Raw genomic sequence first — 6,964 nt, forward strand, 5'->3', positions numbered from 1 at the left:
GGCCGTGGTTGGAATGAGATGAACTGATGGTTGATTTCGGTTTTGTGTTTCTGGTTTGGAATAAAATTATGAAAGGCTATTTTGGTTCCGCATAGATAAACCGTTTTGAAAGGCTTTTGAGTTTTTGAGAATTGAACGGTTCTTCTTTCCGAAAAGATTTCCGACTTTACTTTTATTGGAAACTGTTGTTTTTGAAAAGAGGCATAAGACGGTTATTAATCACTGGTGCGGTTATCTTCATGTATCCTATTATAGTAATTCCCAAAAACCCTCTACTGAGAACCCTTTCGAGGATGATGTTCTCACCCCCCTACATTTTTCCCCTTTCAGGATATGGGCGCAGAAGTCACGAAGAGTTTATTTAGTTATTGATATGTTCTGTATTGATGTAGATTATTTATTGTAACCTCGCCTTTATCTTGATATATTCTGTGAGAGGGATAGGGATTGTATTGGTTAATGCTTGTAAATATATATATATATATATATATATATATATATATATATATATATATATGGATGTACTCTTTATGAGTTTTGTAAGTTGTATGGTATCTATGGATGTATGTTATCGGATGAAAGTATTTTTGGGAGCGTTGTTGCGGTTTAAAGTTTTAAACAGGCTCATATTTTAGTAATAAATAGTATAAGTGTTGTCGTAATGTCTGAGCTATCAGAGTAGCGCAGCCGGAAGCGTGAGCTTTGGTAGTTAGGGTGTTACACTAATTATTTTACTTTTAACGATAATAAAAATAATGGCTAATATATTTACTGACAATTAAATATTAACCGTCTTATATTTTGTTGCTAAAAATTTTTAGTAGCAATTATATAAGTACTATTTAAACTAAAGAAAAATATAAATTTTCAATTTAACCATGGATTTTACGGAACAAAAAATTTCCATTTGATCCTATATATATCTAAGAATATTTTAGCTTGCTATATTATTTTTATATGAAAAATGTAACACCCTAATTACCTTAAGTCTTACCTCATGCCGTAAAGTAAAGGTTAATCAGAGGTCACGACAATTTTAAGACTTATACATTAATATATATAGAAAGAAATAGTAATTTTAGAAGCCCGACGAAAAAATAGTGTTCAAATATAGAGTTTCAAAAGTGCAAAACATTCACACGAAACTCCTCTACTCGAGGCACAAGATATAGATACAAGATATCAAGAGTTATATATCATAAAGTACTAGTCGCAATCCGTGGACACTACAAAAAAACTGGTTTAAAAAAACATGTTTATTAGGGCGGTTATTTATAATTGCCATAATTTTCTTTATTTTCGGCGGTACATGTTGGTGTCGTAACTTCCTTTTCGAATATGGCAGGCTTTGTGATTTCGGCAGTTAGAACCGCCGATATATTCTTTTATTAATTAAAGAAAAACTTAGTTTAAGCAAATCTAGCTTAGCAAGTAGAGTGCACAAGAGTGAGTTTTCTCCTGCGGTGATGCCTCTTCAGAGTTCAAAGCTTCGATTGCGATCTGCGTTCTCACTTCTAGGTTTGTATACAAAATTCTTATTTCTCTTCTTCTTCTCTGGAATGCGTTAATTACCTCTTCTCTCTCTCTCTCTCCTTCTCTCTCTCTCTGAGTAATGCGTCTTCTTCTCCAAGATTTTTAGATCAGTTGCGGCATGGAAGCCCGACGCAGAGGTTTTAGATCGAATGCTCCATATGGAAGAGTGATTAGTGTTGCTGCGTACGAGAAAGTATGAGTGATGTGAATGATGAACCCTAATCTCTTGTCGCCCTTCATCTTCCGCAGCTATCGTTCATCTCGTCGTTGTTTCTCATCCCCTCGCGCCACCAAATTAGATCTGCCAAAATTTTTTACGGCCTCTTTGATTGGGAATTCATCGTGAAATGGTTCTGCACTTTGATTTCTCTGCTTCTTTTCTTCCTTCTTAATACATTTCATTGATTGTAATTATGCAGATTTCGATTTTTAATTTTGCAGTTTATCTCCTTTTATTTTTCAGCAAATTGTTAATTAAACAATCAAGGAATCGGATTAATGTGATAAGGAGAAAGAGAAATTCAACAAAGAAGTTTCTTAAGCAAGACACCATTGATCTGCTTGCGAATCATTTACAGATTGCTTACAATAGAGTAATTGATTTATTTTTTCTGCTTTTGTTTCATGAAATTTAGAAAACCTGTATACATAAACTAGCGGTTTTATTCTTTAATTGTAATTACTTTTGCATACAATTAGTAACATCAGTGAATAAATTTCAGCATTCTCTTACTCTCTCTTTTTGGAATTCGAATTATAGATAACTGACTTTGGTTATGGCGACTAATATTCTTGAAATTAGATGTATGTGGCTTTTTCTCTCTGATGGATTACCTATTTGTGTCTTCCGTTACAAAAAAGACATGTCTAACTCTCATCTTTACCAAAGATACAACTTGAAATAGAAATTATTGATCATTGTCTTAGGTTCTATCTAAAGACTTCACAAATTTGGAAAAGCCATGGATCTAATTTATTTTTCTTAGATAGCAATTTAAATTTCAGAAAAAAGCCTTCAAACAGCTTAAGGATTATGATTTTCTTTTTCCAGCTGAAATTTGATGGGTTTAGAAGGATCAAAACAATGAAGTTTTGAATGCAAGTGAACCTTGGAGCAAGAAAAAGGTGGTTTATCTTATTTGACACTCAGATCGTTATTTTTTTTTCAATTTCAAATTACTTAAAGGAATTTAAGTGCATGGCAACTTCCACCTTCAAATATATCCTCAGTGAATCGTGATGCAAGCTTCAGGGATAGGAACAATTTTGGAGGTTTTGGGTGTTTGATTCTAGATAATCTAGCTAATTGGTTACTCGGTTGCTCAGACCCCATTCCTAAAAATAATATCCTTAGATGTGAGTTTTTGCTATTTGACCCCCTTTTTTCCCCAAGAAAAATTAAACAAAAAAGAACTTATTTGGTCCATGGAGTTGTTCCATTAAATTTTATTAAATAAAAATTTAGAGGAACAAAATTTAGTAGCAATGTACTTGGCCCAAGGGATGTTTGAGTTGATAGAATATTTATTTGTTAAAACATTCAAGTTTTTTAATTGAAGAAGTAAAAAAGAATAGCAGAAGACTATACCAAATCTGCTTGAATTTTTTTTTGGATCAGCAAAGAAGATAGTTTGGTATTAAATTCAAGCTTAGTTAAAGGCAAACTAAATATATTAAGTTCTTAAGATACAGTTCCTTGCTTGTTTAAATATGAAATATTTGCATTTTATCTGCAGCTTTCTTCCTTAGCAAGTGAGAACAAATTTTTGGCAGTAAAGCTAAAGCAGGCGGCAAATGGTATTTTTCCAGAATCTAATGCTTCGTCGATGAATGACTATGAGGTGAGTACTTCAGACTTTTTTGAACTTGTTTCTTATTTGTTCATTACCTCTAAGGGGGATATGTCATATGTTGAATAACCTTTTATAATTACAAGTGTCTTATATGTGAAATTTGATCAATATATTTTGAAGTGAAAATTGTTTCCTCTAGATATTGCCGCAAGTCATTTTCGCTTGCCATAAAATTTCATTCTAATGGAAAGAAAAACTCCTGAATATTTGATGCCAAATGTTACTAGGTCTACTTTTTTAGTCCCCTTTCAATGTTTCCAATTACTGTTATATACTATTGTTACTATATATATCGAATAAAAAAAATAACATTGATCTTGTTATCATTATTGTGAACTCAATTTTTTATGTTCATAGCAATTTAAGATGTGAGCATTGAGAATTTGAGCTAAAAGAATTTAAAAATTTTCGAAGTACAATAATCTCAAGAACCTAGAAAAAGTTGCCTAAATTTATTTGAGTATTCTCTTTATAGAAATGCTATGGATTCCTTCACTTTATTTGTAAAAGTTGCCTAAATTTATTTGTTTTTACACTGCTTGCGATAGCAGGATCTTTACTTGGTGATTAATATGAATGAAGGCCAGGAAGCTTCTGGATGAGAGTATAGGGAGGTTAATAAAAAGAAGAAAAGAAAGTGGAGAGCTTGGTGGAGGGTTATTGGGAGAATTGCTGGAAGCAAAAGGAAAATACCAACTCTCTGATTCTCAGGTTTCTTATAATCTCATTGGTGTTATCTGCCACTGCACATGACACCACTGCAACTGCTCTTTACGAGAAACGTTGAGAAGTGCAAGCATACTATCATTCACATTCAGAGAAGTAGTGGAAGATGTGGAGCTTCAAGATTACTACATTCCCAAAGGCTGGAAGGTCCTTCCACTCTTCAGAAGCATTCACCATTCTGCTGATTTCTTCCCTCAACCACACAAATTCGACCCCTCACGCTTCGAGGTATATATGTCACATTATTATATATGTCTCTATAAATCTAATCTTCAATGTGAGAAGCATATATAAGGTTATAAATCAATGCTTAGGTAAAGTCCTTTTCATTTCTATAAATGCTGATTCTGTTTCAAACTCTGTCTCATTTGCAAGCAGACCAACCTCTACTATCATCATGAACACATAAATGTAACAAAACCTCCCAAGGTATATCTTAATTTCACACATCATTCCACACTCACAATCTCACATTTGTGCTTCATCTCTGATGCTACAATGTTACTTTCAGCAGATGAACGTGTTTGTGTTGGAAGAACAATAAAGAATAAGAAGGTGCAGGAGGCAAAGCTCACCAGGGATGATAGGTTCTTTATTTTTGATCCAACCCATCAGTTCCAAGATAAGAAGCTGACTATTCAAGATAAGCATCATGATGATGATGATGGTGATTCATGCATTGATGGTTCTAGTTCTACACCTAGGGTCTCCTCTGAATGGAGGAGCTCCATTCATTTCAAGGATTCTGAGACAGAAGAAGCATTGTCTTCATCATCTAGAAGAAGTTGTCCCAAGTGGGAATCATATACTTTGTTCCAAAAATATCATGAAGAAATGTCCATCTTAGACAGAATTAGTGCACAGAAACTTGAGGAAACAGGTAACAATACATCATCCATAATTATTAAATTTAGAGTTTAATTCATTAACATAGTTGCCTAATCCATCTTCAGAGTATTTAGGATCCATGGAAGCCTCTCCAAGATCAATTTCAGATCGTATTGCATCAATACCCGAATTGAAGGACATGGCTGCTGCAAGCAAGTGTGTGAGATTGATGAGGTGATTGAAATCAGTCCTTGGCTTGTGTGTGTCTGGATCAATACCCATCTGCAGAAGCTTCTTCCTTATGTGAGTGTTCCAGAAATTCTTTATCTCGTTATCAGTTCTTCCTGGAAGATGGCTTGCAATCTTTGACCTGCCATGGCTGGCGCCACGAGGCTGATAGCGGTTGTCCTGCCAGCACAGCACAGCAATTCCAGCAATTTCAGGTATTGCTGCAGAGATACATTGATGGCGAGAGTACGCATCAAGAGGACTATCGGGGTAAACATCATTTGGTTGCAACCAACGAAATGAAATTCTGCTTGGATGCTTCCCCAAAACATAAGCTTATTTCTAAGTTCAAGAGGGGTACATTTACTCCTTGCAGATGGGATGCAAATCAGGTATGCTTTACTCCATATTTCACATACAAGATTTGCATGTGGTCCTTAATCTCTAGAAATAAGTATAGAAGCCTACATTGGCCCAATTTGTATTTGTTGATTGATATATATAGATTCTATTGAAAGCTGATCTATCCAGTGTTCCAACAGATGTGGAAGCTAAATCCAAATGGGACCATGGTAAAAAATTACTCCAGTCTATGTGTAATACCATGGTAAAAAACGAGTGTGCAGCCGTTTTATATCATGTGATAATATGATTATTTATATTGAAAGGTAACTTCTATATATACATTTCTTCAACTTTGGTTATTTATTTAGTTATTTATTTTTAATGCAGATTCCAGGTTTATTGGTTATTGTGATTCTAGATCATTATCTTCCTAAGAGGTTCAGATTGTACTTCTGATGTTTGGTTTTCTTGGCTACATGTTGTGCATTTCAAAGAGACACAATTCAAGCTGTGACAAGTTTTGCCAAACGGAATAAATTGCCTGTTCTCATGCAAGAACAGATGATTGCACATTTGCATATGAAGTACAGAACTGATATAGAAGGGCTGCAGCAGCAAGAGTTTAAATACATATTCATATTCCGTTTAAATACATTATTAGATATTAAGATAGTTTAGGGAATTAGATGGTAGATTTGACTGATTAGTGTTTATTGCAATGCTTGTATTTTGGTAAGTTTAGTAAGACAAGGTTTTGTATAGGAGTTATTACTTTTGATTTTCAATAATAAAAAATTATATATTATATTAATCTTTTGTTTATGAGCTATATAATATTTCATTTATGGATTATGATTTTTTGCTATTGTGAAATTTTAATCACATTTATTTAACGCGATAAAAATGACGGTAAAAATTGTTTTTTTAAACGATAAGAAATGTCACTGTCAGGGTAAAACGACGGTTCAAAAATGCCATTTTAACCAACCAAAATGCTATTGTCAGGGTAAAAATGGCAGTTCAAAAATACCATTTTAACCAACTAAAACGCCACTCTGTCAGGGTAATAATGGTGGTTCAAACCGCCGTTTTAACCTATCCAAAACCCACCATTTTAACCCTGTAAATAACGGCGATTTGAACCGCCGTTTTAACCAACCAAAACGCTACTCTATCAAGGTAATAATGGCGGTTCAAACCGCCATTTTAAACTATCCAAAAATCGCCATTTTAACCTATTCAAAAACCACCGTTTTAACCCAGGAAATTATGGCAATTTTCAGAAAACCGCCGTAATAACCAGAATGGCACCCAAAATTATGTCGCTTTACGAAACCGCCATTATTGGTAATAATGACGGTTCAAACCGTCGTAAATACAAAGAAAAACTGCCGTTTTTACCAGAATTTTTTGTAGTGGGAGTTTAAGCCGACTAGTTATATACAGACAAT

The 6,964-nt window shown here is 34.0% G+C and overlaps 1 long non-coding RNA gene across 13 annotated transcripts; it reads left to right on the top strand.

Annotated features, from left to right (window-relative positions):
* Positions 1 to 1,285: 1,285 nt before the first annotated feature.
* Positions 1,286 to 6,324, top strand: LOC112783241 (uncharacterized). 13 transcript variants are annotated; one of them, XR_011878400.1, is made up of 12 exons: positions 1,380 to 1,518; positions 1,632 to 1,883; positions 1,997 to 2,126; positions 2,585 to 2,658; positions 2,764 to 2,889; positions 3,270 to 3,374; positions 3,938 to 4,340; positions 4,491 to 4,541; positions 4,627 to 4,992; positions 5,066 to 5,560; positions 5,711 to 5,740; positions 5,901 to 6,324. It is a non-coding gene; the product is annotated as an uncharacterized lncRNA (long non-coding RNA). The 13 variants fall into 13 exon arrangements; XR_011878399.1 differs by lacking the exon at positions 2,764 to 2,889 and having other exon boundaries at positions 1,286 to 1,518; positions 4,624 to 4,992; XR_003816357.2 differs by lacking the exon at positions 2,764 to 2,889 and having other exon boundaries at positions 1,302 to 1,518; positions 5,711 to 5,775.
* Positions 6,325 to 6,964: the final 640 nt, after the last annotated feature.

Source organism: Arachis hypogaea, chromosome 20 (genome assembly GCF_003086295.3).
Source record: "Arachis hypogaea cultivar Tifrunner chromosome 20, arahy.Tifrunner.gnm2.J5K5, whole genome shotgun sequence".
In the NCBI taxonomy this organism is placed as follows: domain Eukaryota; kingdom Viridiplantae; phylum Streptophyta; class Magnoliopsida; order Fabales; family Fabaceae; genus Arachis; species Arachis hypogaea.